Source organism: Leopardus geoffroyi, chromosome B3 (genome assembly GCF_018350155.1).
Source record: "Leopardus geoffroyi isolate Oge1 chromosome B3, O.geoffroyi_Oge1_pat1.0, whole genome shotgun sequence".
NCBI lineage: Eukaryota > Metazoa > Chordata > Mammalia > Carnivora > Felidae > Leopardus > Leopardus geoffroyi.
The window spans coordinates 75,281,417-75,300,731 of NC_059337.1; the positions used below are offsets into that span (position 1 = coordinate 75,281,417).

At 42.3% G+C, this 19,315-nt stretch overlaps 1 protein-coding gene across 3 annotated transcripts in view; it reads right to left on the minus strand.

Moving 5' to 3' along the window:
• STXBP6 (syntaxin binding protein 6) overlaps positions 1-19,315 on the minus strand; it is a 254,021-nt gene that overhangs the window by 154,352 nt on the left and 80,354 nt on the right. The window lies entirely within an intron of this gene.

Consider the following 19,315-nt stretch of genomic DNA (forward strand, 5'->3'; position numbering starts at 1 on the left):
GGTTCAATGCTCAGGGTCTGGAGACGGAGGACCTGGTTGAAATCCCTGCTCCAGGATTTACTGGCTCTGGGACATTAGGCAAGTCAGTGAGCCTCCCTAACTCCTCACCTTGTGCATCTGAGGAAAGGGGTTAGCACGCACACATGCCTCTCTGGGAGGGCTGGTATCAATGGGTTAACTGAGAGCCTATGTGTAGCTGCCAAGTCTAGTAACTGGCATATAATAAGTGTTTAATTGATGGTAGCTATCTGTATTATTGTTTCCATCTGAAAGTTCTTTTATGCTCCGTTATCGGTCTACAGAAATTATGCTGAATGTGGCAGGAAGGCAGGGTAACGTCCTTAGGAGGCCACCCCATTCCCAACAGTCAGGGGACTAGTGGTATGTCTTGTAGACAGATGTTAAAGTGATCACCCTCCTTGGGGCCCCCATCCCACCTGCCCAGGGAGTCCCAGGTCTGATGCCAAAGCTTCCACCAGACACGTTTCCAGCTTCTTCTGCTCCAGCTGCCACAACAGCCATTCAACCCGCTATGGCTTCTCCATCTTCATCACACTAGGGCACAAGGAAAAGCCTTAAGGTTTATCATCTTTTTGTGACCTGGCCCCTGGGGTCCCGGCTGTCTCCTTTGCTGACGAGGACAAACAGGTTGGAACATCAGTCCCTGGCCACTTTGGGCATGACGGCAGGGTGCACTGACAGCACAGAACTCTCACCACCAGGAACGATTAGGGACACTCAAACCCAGGTGGCAAAGTGAAACTGGGGAGTCACAGCCCTCAGTGGAAGCAATGTGGGCACAAGGCCCACGGTGAGCAGTCGGTGGCTGTGGTGGCGAAGTCCGAGAGTGCTCCTCGAGGCGCAGCACATGTCAGCCTGCAGGTGGCCTGAGGATCTGGCCCTGCTTGTCTTAGCAAGTTCTTCTCCACAGACACAGCACCAGGGCTCCACACCAGCTGGGTGAACAGCCAGGAGGCAGCGACCACAGGAGCAGCAGCTCCCATTCAACAGCACTACTATGTGCCAGGAAACACGCCAGGTGCTTCACGCATATTCGCTGTAAACTTTACAACCACACCGAACACTCAGCTTTACTGGTGAGGAAACCAAGGCAGAGAGCGCGGAAATAACCTACTTAAGATCACACAGCTGCTGGGGCACCTGGGTGGCCCCGTCGGTTAAGCGCCCAACTTTGCTCAGGTCATGATCTCACGGTCCGCGAGTTTGAGCCCTGCGTCGGGCTCTGTGCTGACAGCTCAGAGCCTGGAGCCTGCTTTGGAATCTGTTTCTCCCCCTCTGCCCCTCACCTGCTCACACTCTGTCTGTCTGTCTCTCAAAAATAAACCAACATTTAAAAAAATTAAAAAAAACCCCAAAGATCACACAGCTGGTATTCAGCGCAAGATTCACACCCAAGTCTGTTTGATCCCAAGGCCCACGCTCTTTTTCCCACTACACGCTGCAGCTAACTAGCTACTCATGCCCATGCGTATCCAAAAGCATAGGAGAGTTTCATTTCCAACTGGCAAACAATTGAGTAATTGAACACGAAGAAAACATTATGCACTAGGTGTCTGGTCATATGAGTCAAAGAATTAAGAAAACAAAAATCACTGCCCCTTACAGAAGACTGGAGTTACACAGAGAAGAGTAAGATCTCAGTAAGGAGTTCATGGCACACTGGCAGGAGAGGGCTTCGCTGCCGCCTGCAGGGATGCAGGGAGGTCTCGCTATCCAGTGAGGGACACAGTTGATACGCTACAGACTAAGTCCGCAGCCGCAGGCTTTGGCTTTTTTTTTTATTTTTTCAACATTTATTTATTTTTGGGACAGAGAGAGACAGAGCATGAACGAGGGAAGGGCAGAGAGAGAGGGAGACACAGAATCGGAAACAGGCTCCAGGCTCTGAGCCATCAGCCCAGAGCCCGACGCGGGGCTCGAACTCACGGACCGCGAGATCGTGACCTGGCTGAAGTCGGACGCTTAACCGACTGCGCCACCCAGGCGCCCCTGTGGCTTTTACAGCTTTTAATGGTAGAAGTAAATACAAAGGACTGGCCTTAGTTTGCATAGAAGTGAACATGGAGAAAATAAAATGAGAAACCAGAAACTGGTTTTCAGAAGTTTCTTTTACACCCTTAAAGCATGTTATCAAACTGCAGGGAATCCAGGCTCTCTGGGGACTGGGTGCACGGCTTAAAGCCATCCCTGGGTAGGAACCGCGAAAGCTGCCTGCTGCCTACTGGAAGCTAAGGCTCTCCACCCAAACAAAGGCATTTTAAGGAGAAAAGAAAAATTGACAGGATAGCAGCTTAAAAACAAAACAGAACAAACTTCTACTAACAACTGGGCGAGTGTCCGTGTGTTTTGTTTTTGTAATACAGCAGTTGACCATGCCTTCAAAACAGAATGCTGGAACTCAGCTCGTGACAGGTGCAGCACTCACGCTGAGGTCAGGGCCACGGCACTCTGGGTGGGTGTCAACAGGGAACACAGCCATAAAGTAGTCAGAAGTGGTTCCCACCGTGTTCTTCCCCCGAACGAACGTACCACTGCTTAAGCATTCAGTGTATTTTCGGGGCTCTTTTTTAAAAAAAGAAAAATCTTTTTTTTAATGTTTATTTATTTATTTCTTACAGAGAAAGAGAGAGAACGTGTGAGTAGGGGAGGGGCAGAGAGAGAGGGAGGCACAGAATCCAAAGCAGGCTCCGGGCTCCGAGCTGTCAGCACAGAGCCCGATGCAAGGCTTGAACCCATAAACCATGAGATCATGACCTGAGCCAAAGTCAGACACTTAACCGACTAGGCCGCTCAGGTGCCCCTATTCTGGGGGCAATTTAGGGATGGAGCCACATTTTGCATGATTTGCCCTCCCCCACATGCACACAAATTCTGTGCTTAACTGTCAACAAGAATTTACTGAGGCCTGTGGTGTGCCAGGCTACTTACAGGTGGCTTTAATTTCTGCACCAAGCCCATGAGGTATGAGTTGTCCCTGTTGTCTAGGTGAGGAAAGTGGTTCACGGAGGGTAGCTGCATTCTGTGGTCACAGCTAGAAAGGGATATGGCTGAGATCCGAAAGAGTTGTGTCTGAGCCAGTCCTGCTCTTCTCCACACCAAAACCTTTCAGCATATTTAATGATGTTGAGTATTCAGCCTTCTCACTTTCAATTCAAACTCCATTAGCTTGTCACTGATTTGCTCTTGAGAAAAGATGGGTAATTTCCATCTTTAGAATGAATAGTTTCATACAAGCCAATATGGCAGTGACAAAACTTGCAATCGGGCTCCTAATGTGTGTCAAGCTCCTTGGACTAGAAACCATCTTTGGCCCCTCCAGAGAATTTCGATTCCTGTTTGAGGAATGTACAGTCACCAGTTGCTTTCTTGCCTTTTCCAGTTCAGTCTCTGACAGGTGACCGATGACTCTCATTCCTTGTCACCAATAGAAGAATGCTTTCAAACGTCAGGTGGGGATGGTGAGGAAACTAACATTTATTAAGCATTTATTATATTCTGGGGCCAAGCAAGGCTGTTTACGGATGTCTCCTCACACAATCTTTTCAGCTCTCACAATAGCCCTCCAAGACAGATATCTGTAATCACCAGTTTGTGTAAGTGATAACTGAGGCTCAGAAGGTTCTCTCTAGATTATACAGCTCCCATACCTAGTCAGTAGAGCCCAGATTCAAAGCCACATTTTTTTTCTGTCTCCAAAGCCTTTGCCCTTAAGCTGAGTTACTTCTGATCACTTTGATCCTGGATATGGAAGAAGCATAGATTATGTACACGGAGCTATCACTTGATTGGCCACTTCTGGGCCTACGTCTTCCCAACTTGTTACTCTATATATGACAAAAGAGAGCCTCATAGAAGGGCTTCTGCAACTTCTCACCAATACGGTATACGTGACTTGCCAGCAAGCACACAGAACTCTCATCTTTTCAAGACCCATTAGACATTTAGGAAAATGATGCTCTCCGAAGCATCTCTCATAAAAGCAAAACTTGAAAGTTCTAATTGGGCTCATGAGATTAGGCTAAAATTAGAGTAGGCCAACTCACCAATCTAAGTAAATCATTCCAGTCCAAATCCCATGTTTAAGACTGCACAGACCAAAGTATTTATGACACTAAACTACATTGTATAATGCCAAGTGCTGTATCCTCAAAAGGGTTCAAGTACCACCATCCTCTTCTTACCTCTAGGCAAAAAATAAAACTGGCCAGAGGGAAATTTAAACTCATTTCTGCAAAACTCTCTCCTTGCTTGTGACCTGCAAAGTCTTTCTAGCCCAGACTCAAAGAACTCATTTTATGGAGAAGAAGATTCCTTTTCTTTCTCTGACTTCGACATTCAGAGTTGAACTGCAGCTCAAAATAAAATTAGATTTTGGAAGGAAGCGAGTTTGAAATATTATGTAGAAAAGTCTTGGCAATAAGATCCCTATCATGTCACAGTCTTAAAGCCAGTGAATTTTATCTGGAAGGCTGGCTAACAGTGATTTAAAACAACAACAACAAAAAAAAAAACCAAAAAACCCCACCACAAATGTACTTTCTGAAACTGAAGGAGGCATTCAAGATGTGAAATGCTCTTGGTTAGTACGTTGATTTATGAAAATGAGTTATGGAAGTCTCCTAAGTGTCAAGTTGCATTTTTGCTGTTAACACTGTTTGTTAAAATGCAAAAACCAACAGTAGCCAAGTTAAATGACACCAAAGTCCATTTAGCAGGCTGACCTCTAAAATTCAAGGTAAAAACTGTCACCATAGAAAAAGGTTCCAAGCAAGAGTCCTTACGTATCAACACTGAACAAATGAATGCTTCCAACAGATATAGAAGGAAATAAACACTATGGAGAAATGATCAAAACAGGGTGCCCAGATGTTTACCATTTATCAGTTGCGTGTGGCAACCCCAGATACAATGATCTGACAAGGTATATAATGGGTGGTAGTAGTTGCTCTATAAATGCTCTGCGTGTTACTAGGACCACTACCACCAGCTTTAGAGGGGATGCCACTTTCTGCAAACACAAATGCCCTCAGAGAAGGTGTTCCAATGACATGCCAATCTTTCAAAGTTTTTGTAGATGGGACTATTTTTCTCCTAACAGATCGGTCACTCTGGAGGAACCGTGTTGGTAGAAGAGAAAGTGATTTCAGAGCGAGGGAACAGTGGCCAACCATGATGGGCTGCAAAGGAGTCTCTGAGAAGCAAAGGAGATTAGTACCTAATAGTAGTTGAATAGGATATGAAGTGAGGAGAAATGCAGAAAGATGTAACGATAACCTCTGAAACACACACAGAAAATCTGACCTGATCTCAGAGCTGGGTTATTTCTGAAATCCAAAGTGATCTTTTTAATAGTTCCAAATTCCATGGAAAAGGGGGTGTTGTAATTTATGCTTATCTTTATGTAAGATGTGGCTCATCTGAATGTCTTTTGCAGACCTAGTATGGTATTTGAAGTTAAGTTCAAAAAATTTCATTCCCAAAGAAGGTTGGCATAGCCGTGCCATAAGTAAATGGTCTGCACGACTCTTATATATGAAGTGTAACCAGTGACAAAGAAAAACACTCATGTACAAAAAAGGAAATGCACTAGCTCCAACAGAACTTCTCACAGGGGAACTTGGACTTTGCTTTATCAGCAAAGAACAAGGCTCCCCTGGATGAATCAATAAATATCAGGTCCAGAAAGGAAATGTAGGTTTCCCTGTTTTAAACAGTACAAAAGGCCAAGAAGCTTCAGAACTAAATAAACCAGTCCCGACCTGATGTCAGTGGACTAAAAGCAAGTCACAAATGTTTACGTCTGGTCCAAATCAAACCTAGTATTAAAAGTGAAACAAATAACTGTTTTGGCCACATTTCAGGTTCCAAAAGGAGGGCTCTCACTTACAACCACCAAGTGCTAAGCACTGTGACAGGCTTCTCGTCTGTTAGGACACTTAGTTTACACAGCAGCTGGCTGGCTCTCTACCTTGCAGAAGCCATGGAATCACTAGAGGTGGCTGGTGGTCAGGGAGTGGGGCTGAGGCGGATTCCAACGGGCAGTTCTATGCTCACTGCTTTGGGCAACGACCTCCAAAAGCTAGAGATTTTAGAACAGATTGCAGTCCATTGGTAAGACGTTATTACTGTAGCAAAGGTTTCCATCCCCCAGGACTCTACCTGGGGCTCTCCAACCATTTGTAACTACACATTCTCTCCATAAAAAACAAAGAAGTATTAACTTCCAGTATATGCATATCTGTAAATTACACGCTTGGACTACTGTTCTAAAATATTATGGCGATTATAAGCATACACAAAATATGTAAATTAGAATTTACATATTTCTAATTTATGCGAACATGTACACATTAAATAAATATGTACATATTTAAGTAAATATGTAAATATTATGTAAATATTTAAATATTATGAAAATATGTAAATATTTTAAATGGAAGTGCTATCGTTTTCATCTCTTAACCCAGTCAATCAGGTGGTGTACCACATTCAGAGACAATGGCATTTCGGCCTTTCCCCTCAAACACTCTCACTGGACACTGTCCACCTGATGGATCCCCATGCCCGTAGGAAGTGACAGAGAAGCAGGGTAAGACTAAACACTTGGCCTTTACGGCTGAGCCCATGCCAGTTTCTTGCGACATTCAAACCCCAGAAGAGGCATGGCCACCTGCCTGATCCGCAGCCGACAGGCTCCTTCCAGGAGTTCGTGGTACAAACTGCTCCCGTAGTGACATAAGAAGGAATGGCACGGAGATGTAGCCCAAATTCAGCGTAACCATGAAGCCCATCTCTTTCTCATCTAACCCACTTCAATCAGAATGGGCCCCAAGGTTAAAAACCACACTGGCAAGAAGGTCTGAGCACATGGCTTTCCTTCTTTCACTTTCTTGTAGTCATTCCACGATAGCAGGCAAGCCATCCACCCCCTCTGGGCTTCATTTTCCATGTGAACATTGGTGTTTGATTTGGGGATGACTAAAGATCCTTCTAGACATAAAATTACACCGTTCTAAAAGAAACTTCCTAAGAAGTTCATTTCCCTCAGCCTATTTGCTCTGTAGGTCCAAATGTGTGATCTGATATAATGCCAAATGTGAATCATTAATGAAATGCACTGACCTAGAAAAACAGCATGTGTATCTTTTGGTTGACATTTACCACTTCTCCCATTCCTCACCTAACAACAATAGAAGATGTCTGATGAATTCATAAGTGAACCAGACCAAAAAAGATGAAGAACTTCCTCTTTTAAGGGGCATTAGGGCTGACTCTAGGTAAGATGACTACCTTCATCCTCTCTTTCTCTGCAAATACACACACACACACACACACACACACACACACACACACACACACACACTTACTTGTGTAGACCTATAAATGCATATGGAAATCAAATAATGCTCTAGCCCTAACGGAAGTAGTCATCACACGTGCCTTAAAGAGAACTTGATCTAGAAGTTGGTTAAATATCAGAGGGATGGTTAACCAGCCATTAAGCACACAAAGTGCAATAGGATATTTTACTTTTCAGGACTTCTGATAGATCTGGGTTTTGAAATAAGCTCGCAATGGTCCATGACAGAACCCTGAGCAGAGCATGGTGTTGAGGTTCCAGTGTCCCTCTACCACTCTCTGGTGATGTGCATGGTTCCTCTAACAAGTTATCTGTGTGATTCTCAACGTCCTCACCTATAAGATAGGTATTACAAAAACAAAAAAAAAAAAACAAAAAAAAAAACAAAAACCCAAAAAACAAAAAAGGCAAGACCAAGTTCCTTATTTCTCACTATGAAAATTGAAAAAATAAATATGCAGCAACAGATAAATAGAGAAATACTCTATGGCACTCAAAAATCCATTAAAATTATCTTTACAAAGACTGGATAATAAAAAATTTTGTTACTGTGCTAAGTGAAAAAGAGAGGACAAAACAGAATATTATAAGGGGGAAGAATACTAAAAACCATGAAGCTAAAAAGCCAAAATCGTTATTTTTCCCACTCTTTTTCTTTTTTCAAAAAAATGATTATTTAGAGAGAGACAGAGCGTGTGCATGTGAGCATATGTTGGGGAGGGGCAGAGAGAGAATCCCAAGCAGGGTCCACACTGTTAGCACAGAGCTCAACAAGGGGTTCAAACTCACAAGCCATGAGATCATGTCCCAAGCCAACATCAAGAATTGTCTGATGCTTAATTGACTGAGCCACCCAGGCACTGCCCCCCTCATTGTTTCTTTCTTTCTTTTTATCAGGGGCACTTTCTATGTTTCTGATAAAGTAAAACAATGTACACATGTACATTTATTGGGAGAAATATACTTAAAAACATTCAGGGATCCAAAAACATAGTTGACTCTTAGTTATCTGCAAGACAGAAAGGATTCGGACTTGAATAAAAACTTATATAACTGCTGCTTACTCATATTAGCTGGAAAACCAGAGAGGGCTGTCCTCAATTCTCTTAGATCTCAAGGATCAAGATAGGCTTCTGAGAACAGTGTAATTTGTTAAACTGAATACACACATTGAAATGGCAGTTGGGTATAGGTTCTACAACCTAGGCCCCACGGGACCCACGTGTGGTGGTTGAAAAATAATTTGAGCTAAAAGGGTATATGTGTGGGGGGAGGGCACTATGAATATCCTCAGAGAGAGTTTTAATAAAAACAGTTCCCGTTTTCTCCTTGAAAGCCATTTTTAAGAAAATGTAGAACTGAAAACGAGTCCTGTAAGAAAAGAACATTCAGAGAAAGTTTTGATATATTCAGTGCCATTAAATGGTCATTTATTCCTCTGTAATATGAACTTTCTTCAGGAGAAACACTCAGGTACTTCACAAATTTGAGATAATAGCTTTCCACTGTACATTACAAGGGAATCATTTATAAATTGTTCATTTTGTATGATTCTAAAAGTCTAAATAAACCAGGGAAATCTGTATCTTCTTCTTGGTAACTGGGCTGATAGGTAGAATAAAAATTCCTGCTCAGTTACCTGATGAATTCCAAGAGGGAAAAGAAAACAAACAAACCAAAAAACCAACAAAAAAAACCCACCTGGCAGCATCTTCGGGTGAATAACAAGAGCAAGTTCAAAAAAAAGAAAAGTCAAACCAGTTCCAGCTGGTAAAACCCAGAGTAAATGTGTGGCCTCACAGCCTGGAGCTCCACCCCAGAAAGTGAGTCCACGGTGCAGTCTCAGTAGAGTAGAATGTCGCCTGATTCACACACACCCCCCGACCCCCACTCCCGCCAAGGTGCTTATCCATTCCACCGGAGACAGAGAGACGTCTACAACACGGCCCCTACTCTCTAGGGGCTGGCAGTCTGGGGAGGTAAACAGAAAGCAAACTGACAAAACAACCCAGCAATACTCAGTGCTATTAGGAATATGACCCGGGAAGCCAGGGGCGGGGAAAATGTGCTCAAGTTCAGAGCACAGAAACTGGTCGTTTCTTCTGCATGGGATTAGACAACCTGGAAACCTCACTGCCCTTGTGGTTATTTATAGTTTCTTGTGGGAAATTCTGCATATGGCGTAGTGTGACTGTAACTGGGATGGATTCTGGAATACGAATACCACTGGTGTTTGTTCTTTCTCTAAAGGACGGGTAAGGAAGGACTTGGGCAAATAAGAACCTGATCTGGGCTCAAAAGCTGGGTCCACAGGCGTTTGTACCAGCCTCTCCCACTTCTGCTGTTTGCTTAAAGTGCACTTGACTGACCCCAGAGAATGTTTTGTTTTATTTTGTTTCAATTTGTCTTTTGATCCACTGAAGATAGGTGTAGGAAAATAACATCTCCCATTTCAGGGACAGGGACTCCATCAACTGAGCCAGTTCTAATTCCTCACAAAGCTGGCTAAAGAGGCCTGAACACAACCACTTCAGCATCCAGTATGTCCAGTATGTCACAAACACCCACGAAATCAGAGTGGAAGTCTGTAGACTCTCAGAAACAGAAGTGTGATGTGCACTGCCTCCCAGCCCCCATTTCTAGCAGGGGGTGCGTGCAGAATCATTCTGGAACATAGGAAATTAAGAGGGCCTTGATTGAGAAATCGGGAGTCAGGATGACTGAGATCCCTAGCAGGGGTGGGACAAAGAGGGGAGGGGAAGGGAAAAACCTATGGACAAGGAGGGAGGAAGCCGCCAAGGCAAATCTGGGCTTTTCATGTGGTTTTTGTCTCACCTGACATGGGTCACAGAAGTCTGTCATTGACATATATTTACATGTTTTCTAAACTGCAGATGAATTAGCTTTGTATGGCAAGAATCAGTGGATGTCCCATTTAATGACAAGATAATGACAAGATTAAAAAAAAATTTTTTTTTAACATTTATTTATTTTTGAGACAGAGAGAGAGAGAGCATGAACAGGGGAGGGTCAGAGAAAGAGGGAGACACAGAATCTGAAACAGGCTCCAGGCTCTGAGCTGTCAGCACAGAGCCTGACGCGGGGCTCGAACCCACAGACCGCGAGATCATGACCTGAGCCGAAGTCAGACGCTTAACCGACTGAGCCACCCAGGCGCCCCGATAATGACAAGATTTTGACAAGATAATTTACTCATAAAGCTGAAGGCCTCCCATGTATCAGGCCTTATACACACACACATATATAGCTCAGTTTAATCTTCAAAAAGCCCTTGGGACGGATATATATAATTTCCATTTTACAGATGAGAAAATTGAGTCTCAAAGAGCTAATACAAGCAGTATTTTACCCTAAGTCAGTCTGACACCTAAGCCTGTGGTTTGTAGCTGTTTTGGGCTAGAAGAAAACAGGAAGCAACAGTGACTGGTAGCATCCCAGAGCGCCTCTGACTACAACTACTGACAAATGAAATCCTGATGATGTTCAACTTGCAATACAACAGCCAAGAGCGCTAACTTCTAAAAGCGGTAACTGAAACAAGCGCCACCAACAAAGAATGCATCTGCATGGATTACAACCCTGCCTTCTTGGTCGGCGGCTGCCAGGTACACAGGGCCTTGCCGGCCACGTTCTAGAAGGAGAGCTGCCTCAGTCGGCAACCCCCCTAACCAACGCTTGCTCTACCTTTGCAATTAGTCAAAATTCACCAAAGCGAACATGATGGAATCAGCTGTGAAATTCCTGCTCTTAACAGTGGGCTGTGTGGTAGGAGAGCACACAGATGGAGTTTCCTTTTTAAATGAAATGTTTTGGCACTAGCCTCTGTCAAGAGTTTTCCCTTGTTTCCATCTGGCTTTAGTACTGGAACGCATACATGAGAGAATGGAAAAAGAAAACTCCGTTGGCGTGCTAAACCACTAGAAAAGCTCAAGTGGTTGACAGCTCAGCCTCTAAACCCTCAGAGATGAAAACGCTTTGCTCAATCAAGGAATGCTGCCACACTGTTTCTAAGGAAGGGGAGAGTTCTGTTTCTCAGACCCAGCCCCATCCTAGAAAACAGACTCACAAGCATGCCCACGTTGGAGGGAGATGGGCCCTGAAGTGTGTCTCAGTCCATCGCTCTCCGGCCGCCTCGCCCTGCACGGGGCACTCACCCCCACCTCGAGCCTCCGCTGGTTCATCTGCAAAGCAGAAGCCACGTCACAAGACTGTCGTGAGGATTACGTGAGATAATACCCGTGAAGGGCTTAGTTACCCATTTTTGGCATCTCCTATTCACCAGGCTTTAGAAGACACACATATTATTCCCCCCAGTTTTCACAGGAAGAGCTCGAGAACCATTAAGGAAGCTCTAAAAAATTTTTAAGGCATCCACTTTTTTCTATTACATAACTGAACAAAAACAAGTTCCTACACGGCAGTGTTCTGTCAGGAGCCTATCAGAATTCCCCCGGGGAATGAATCTTCTCTAAGAGTCAAATACACCCGCTGTCATTCCGATAGGCTTTATTAACAGTCCAGTTATTGGCCTATGGGATTGTCACCACCCAGCCAAGACCGACCGAGGCCTAAACCTGTAGGGAAGCAGAGTGATATCAAGACACGATTATCACTTAAAGTTGTGTGAGGAGGGTAAGAAAAGAAGTTTGGTTTGGGACGGTCTCTCTCACGTAACTCTTACACTCTCTCTCTCAGTGGCTAAGGGAATACAGACCTACAATCACACTCCCTGGGTTCAAATCCCTGTCTGGTAACTCGTAAGCTGATGATCTCGGGCAAGCTAATTTACTGCTAAATGCTCAGTTTCCTCATCTACAAAATGAAGACAATACTGTTATCTACCTTGTAGCACTGCTGTAAGAATTAAGTGAGTGAATATATAAAGGGCAAAGAACCATGTCTGTTATAGGAACTCAATAAATACCATTACTACTACTAGTATTGATTACTATCACGAATTCAAAGGGGGGCTTGGTGCCGATCTAATTGTATCGTGCACTGAATCATGATAGGTGCATGGCAGGTGCTATCTTCAAGGTTATTCATTTATTTATTTAAAAAATGTTTATTTTTGAGAGAGAGAGAGAGAGAGAGACGGAGAGCACGTGAGCAAGAGGGGGAGGGGCAAGACAGAGAATCCAAAGCAGGCTCTGTGCTGACAGCAGAGAGCCAGACATGGAGCTCGAACTCGCAAACCACCAGATCATGACCCGAGCCGAAGGTGGATGCTTAACTGACTGAGCCACCCAGGTGCCTCTACACTGAAGGTCATTTATAAATAACACCTGGTGGCAGAATCTACTGGGCCAGAAGACATTTCAGAAAACCATTTCTCCACTTTTAACTCCACTTACCCAAGGATTATTGTTGTTACAAATGTTTCAATCAAATGTGTCTATGCACACACACAGAAGAACCAAATTCTCAATATAAAGTATATCAGAGGATACTTCATTTTTATAAAATAAAAGAGGATCTAGAAAGAATCGTAAGGCACTAGAAATAACTTTTATATTGCACCGTCTTCCAGAGCTACTTAAAGTTTTAGGGCTGGATTTATATGTCAAATCTCTACAATAATGAGAGAAGAGACTTCTGATACATATTACAAATGTAGGAGAGTCTATTAATCAATAACCTCAGAAATTATAGCAAGACTACAGGTCAAAAGTGTTCAATGTCTTACCAGTTTTGAAGGGTTAGGGAGGAATCTGCTTCTTAAAACACGGCCCTCTTGGGGCACCTGGGTGGCTCAGTCGGTTGAGCATCCGACTTCGACTCAGATCATGATCTCACGGTTCTTGGACCCCACATCAGGTTCTCTTCTGTCAGCACAGAGCCCACTTTGGATCCTCTGTCCCCTTCTCTCTCCGCTCCTCCCCCACTGGTTCTCTCTCTCTCTCTCTCTCAAAATAAAAAAATAAACTTAAAAAACAAAACACGGTCCTCTCTACACCACACCCCCTCGTGACCTAAGTCAGCAGAAATGAGGTACTATGGCAGTATGAGCATGGCCACTGGGGTAATAAGGACTGGGTGGATTTCTCAGTCTGTTACTTCCAAAATGGTGGCTCTGGAATGGCATGACTTCTGATGACACTGGTTCCTTCGTCTGTGAAATGAAGAACCTAACACCTAATTGGTAAGAATGCTGTGAGGATTAACTGGAATGACAATAAATAATATATGTAAGACTAATGATTTTTATTTTTTTCTACATAATTTTCTAAAAGATTCATAGTTTTAGTAATATGTACTACTTCTATAGCACAGAATTATAAATATATAATTATTGTAGTTGTTTTGTATTTCTTCTTTTACTGTGAATATGTTTGTATACCTCTGAGTTCAGAGTGAATTTTTTCGTTTTCCTGGATAAAAAACTGTTGGAAAGTTAACTCACCATTCGTAAAGAAACCATTTCTATCAAGGTCAAATTTCACCCGTCTTGTATTCTTCCCTTCTCTCTTTCCTATTATTTACAGACCTTGAGATGAGATCCTGTCAGAATTAGAAAGTGGGTGAAAAGAATTTCTTTCTATGTCAGACTGCTGAAAATTAACTTTGCTTACCCTAATTCCAATAACAACCTATAAAGAATGGTCTCGAACCCTCATCAATGCTCTAAGTGTCCATTTGGTTTATTAGCAGCCTGAATTTCTCCCTACATGCCATGTATGAAATAAGAATCCGATTTGGTAAAAATTTCCAACGGGTTCAGAATCCTAGAACCTCAGAACCCAAAGGAACCTTTGAATTTGTCAAGTAAATAAACCGAAGCCCAGAAAAATTCAGAGGTTTGAACATGGTTACAAAACACGCAAGGCCAAGAAGTACTTTTTTGGATAGAGTGGAGTGCAAAAATGTATTGTTACGTCAAGCACACCAATAAGACAACCCGGAGTAGAACTCCCCAATATAACGAAACTTCTCAACCTTGGTTTCAATATCTTCGAGGTCACACATTCAAAATACAGTAAGTTTTACCACTCCCTGCTGGTGCTACTGCCATATCACCTAGATCTGGATTTTGACAAGTTCCCAATGTGACTCTTAAGGAACATGTAGGATTGGCAACCGTGGAGATGAAGAGTAGTGTTGCCAGGTTCGAGGCTCCTATCCCGTGTAACTACCTTCCACAGGGATCCATTTACATAAATTATTTCATCAAAGTTCATTCAGAACTATTTTTTTTAAATAAGAAAATTTTGCTCTCTAAACATCTAAAATCATTTCCAAAAGATAAAGATCTCGTTTCAACAAAAGATGTAAAAGACGGTATTAATCACAAAAATTGAAATTTCTTCACACTCCTTTTCATGGGGACAATGAGTAGCAGCCAAGGAAAGATTTTTATCCATTTATGGATGTGAAGGCTAGCATCATACATGGCATATACTGAATTAAAACAGGACTGGGAAAATAGATTTTAAGCATGAAATTATGCAATGTTCAGTAGCTAACTGGCCTCTACTAATAAACTGGTTTTTAACTTCTTAGCATGTTTCCAGTTTAGTTTTATAGACCCAAGTTTCACTGAAGGGGCCACCAACTGTAGAAATTCTTGGGGGTGGGGCTTGCATTATACTTTGAATGAGTTAACCGTTCTAAATTTTAAAGTCTATAGTCTAAACAGGTATGTAGTGAGCCACAAATTTAAATAGCATCTTCTAGTTAAACACAAAGCATAGTGTCTGTACTTGGCAATGTGTCAGGTGCGATAAGGAACTTGGAATGCACTGACATTCACATCATATAGATTCAAGCACAGATTTCCCTGACACACAGCTGCTTCTGTTTGAGGGCTCAAAAAGGCTGTGTAGGATAATTTCTCATTTGTATGAATGAGAGGACTGGTTTCTGTCTTCCTTATAGGAGGAGGCTGGAGACATAAGAAGGTTAATAAATTCCTTTTTTTTTTTTTTAAGTTTACTTATTTATTTTTGAGAGAGAGAATCCCAAGCAGGCTCCACACTGCCAGCACAGAGCCTGATGCAGGACTGGATCTCACGGACTATGAGATTGTGACCTAAGCCGAAATCAAGAGTCGGACACTCAACCGACTGAGTAAACCCAGGCACTCTGAAGGTTAATAAATTCTTACCATCATGCCACTAGTGACCCTGTAAGAGTTTTTTTTTTAAAATAGATTTTGCTGAGGGGCGCCTGGGTAGCTCAGTTGGTTAAGCGTCCGACTTCAGCTCAGGTCACGATCTCGCGGTCCGTGAGTTCGAGCCCCGTGTCAGGCTCTGGGCTGATGGCTCGGAGCCTGGAGCCTGCTTCCGATTCTGTGTCCCTCTCTCTCTGCCCCTCCCCTGTTCATGCTCTGTCTCTCTCAGTCTCAAAAATAATTAAACATTAAAAAAAAAAGATTTTGCTGATATATTTACATATAATAAAATGTACCTATTCTTAGTGTACAGTTTGATAAGTTGTGAAAAAGATACATACCCAGATAACCATCACCTCAGTCAACATACAGAATACTCACACCATTGCAAAAAATTCCTTCATGCCCCTTTACAGTCAATCCTTGACCCCAACCCTGTCAGCCACCCATGGGCTTTCTGTCACTACAGCTTAAGTTCTGTCCATTCTAGAATTTCATGTAAATAGAATCATACAGCATGTTGTCTTTTCTTTCTTTCATACAACATAAGGCTTTTGAGCGATCCATGTTGCTGCATGTACTGGCAATTCATTTCTTAGGGAGTATTCCATAGATAGAAGATAATTTGTTTATTCATTCACATGTAGATGGACACTTGAGTTCTGAGTATTGGTTATTATAAATACCAAATTAAATGTACATGTCTTTATGTGGATATGTTTTTTTATTTCTCTTGGGTAAATGACTAGGAATAGACTCGTTGAGTCAGAGTGCATGTTTGAATTTACAAAAAACTGCCAAATTGTTCCAAAGCAGTTGGTGAACACTCCCACCAGCAAAGTATGAGAGTTCAAACTGCTCCCCGTGGTTGCTAACACTTGGTATTGTCCGTCTTTTTAATTTTAGCCATTGCCAAAAAGAAAAAGTGGAAAACAGGCTTTGAGAACGCGAATCAACCAAAGCATGTCAGTAAATAAATGTTTGCACACCATCCAAGAAGCCATTTGGGAAGTCCAAAGAGAAACATTCAAATTCTACTCCAAGGCTCCGCAAATGAACTGGAGAGATTATTTCTCTCCTTACACAATCACAGCTAAATAACCCAAGAAAGATCATCTTACTTCCCCTGCTCCAACATCTTTCTGGATTCCTCCAAAAGACATGCAATTTGCTCTGAAAATAATAACTCTGAGGATCACAGGCTCACCCTCTCAGATCTGAAATTTGCCAGGCTCACACACACACAAATCAGTAAAAGACACTGAATATGTACAACACTCATGCTTACATGCATGTGCTGGCAAGGTCTGAAAGCTGAGATATTCTTCCCCTAAAAAAATTTTTTTAAACTTTTTATACTGCTTGAAAAGTGGTTAAATATTATTTTCAGACATTGCCCTAATTTGAACAAATCTTGCCTGTTCCAACGGGATAGCTGGTTTTCATCAACCAAACCACAAGAGAAGAGCCTGGCCTCCCAGAAGGCGTAGGTGGTTCACGCTAATAGCAGGAAGGAGGCTGTCATTCCAGGGCTCGGCTTTCACTTCACAGCCGCCTCTGTGAGTTGAGCTACAAGAGGGTCATCCTGAGACCGCATGGGAGAAAAGGAGCAACTCAAAATCCGGCGCAGTCTTTTTAATGAGGTGGCCCTTCCCTCTGCCAGGAACGTTCACTGCACACACACACCATGCCTTTTCAGAACCAGGGAGGCCCTACTTTTCTCGCAGCTCTGGGTTCTCCCAGCCAGGACAAATTCTCCTCACACATGCTTTCGCATCACTGTATTGTTCCTTTTGAGCCTTTTCACAGTTAATAATTATGTTTATTTTAGCGAGTAGTTGATTGATGTCTACTGCTCCTTTCCATCAAACAAAGTAAGCTTCGTGAGTTTTTTTTCTCCTATCTGCATGCCCGGCACCTAGAGTGCTCAGCACATAAAAAATACTTAATAAATATTTGAGGAATTAATTACTTACCAGGTAAAACATTACCTTATGCCTCTAAGCTTCACGGAAGTTAGAAAATAAAGAAGGCTGCTCCTTTCTCCATTATAAGAAAAAAATCAAACTGCAAAAAACTTGGGTGTCAAAGTTGTCTGGTCGTCTCCTGCCCCAATTTCCATAAAACCATCTGCTTAACTGTCAGGTCTACTTTATCAACCTATCCTCTTGTGATTCAAATCCATGAAAAGAGCGACGATGAAGACTATGAGAACAAGATATTTTCCTCCATTAGAATGGAACTCTGAAAAAGGAATTCTCATCGTTTCAAACTTGAAAACTAAAGTCTTGGTAATCTACAAGGGAAACGCAGATATCGGATAAGTCTAGGTCATTATCTCCCATGGCGGGGGAAACGGCTCTGCTATTTCATTGAGACGAGGCAGGCAGAGAGTCCCTGTATCACTCTTGCAGATTTTGTGATCAGAAATAGGCTGACAGTAGCATATGCCTCAAATGTAAACAGAACTGCCGTCTTTTCCAGTCAAAGGTATGTACTAGGCAAAACTCCAGTGACTTCTAGACCATCCACTTTTTCTTCAACTACCCATCTTCAGAGGAAATCTCAACGAAACACATACGGAATAAAACTTAATAAAATTAAATTAGAGTCACTATGTGCCCATACTCAGCTCACATTCAGCTCAGCCCAAACACAAAACAAAATTCATTATCATGCATTCTATTCATTATTGGTGCAAACAAAACTCTAGAATTAAAATTTAACATTATGAAAATATTTCCAAGACCTGAAGCTCATTAACACAATACTAGGAAGGTATTAGGAAAGGTTACTTCCTTCTTCCACTGAGTCATTGGATACTAATTGAGCCCCTATTAAATGCCAAGCACTACCCAGCACACTAGGGGAATGCAAATGTCCTCCAATAATAACCAAATTTTATTAATCTAATCCTAATTTGGAATTCAGAAAGAAAAACGAATAATTCAAGGTCAATTCTTTCACACTCACTTAAATAAAAGCTTTCTCCTAACCACTGAGAAGACATTCTTACTAAAAGGCTATGTCATCATTTCATTATAAACTAAGACACTGTCTTGTCATTATCTTTACATATTCTTTCTGGAAAAAACCTATCTACACACTGAAGTGAATTCTGATAAACTAATTCAGAATCTTATTTTTTTTTAATCTAAAAGTTGGTCCAAAAATCAAGTTTTATTCCCAAGCCACAAGTGAAGGAAATAAAAAAAAAAGATGAATTAAGGCAAGCTTCATTCTTCCATTGCCCAGTTACAAGAAGTATTATCAGACTTATTACAAATGCCTCAGGTGTTCAGCTTAGTTAGCATCACCACAACTCCATGGAAAACTTATCCAGATTTTATCTCAAAAGCTTGGTAGGAATCCACAGGAAGTCCCACACCTCTACAATCACAAGCAGAAAGAGGAAAGAAAATAATCCAACAAAATTCTAAGCTTAATAGAACAGATGCCTCTTCCTGACAAGGGACAGCTGTCAGGCAAAGCAATGACTTGGGCACTGCACCTACTTTCTCATGTTCCCTAAGGTGTCCATATTTATCTTGAGACAAACTATTACTGATTATTGGAAACGGTTAAGGAAAAGAAACCCAATGAAACTCAGGCTGGTGGTAATGACAATTACCCAGATACCAGGAATTATCCTCAAGCAAAAAGTCCTAAAGGAGAATGCACTTTCTGTCAATGTCCTACTAGTGAAGGAAAGTATGGCCAAACAAATGTGTCTGTCAGCCCCTTAAGAGAAGCACTTCATGAACTGGAAACTATGTTGAAAGTTGAACTTCATTCCCATTCCC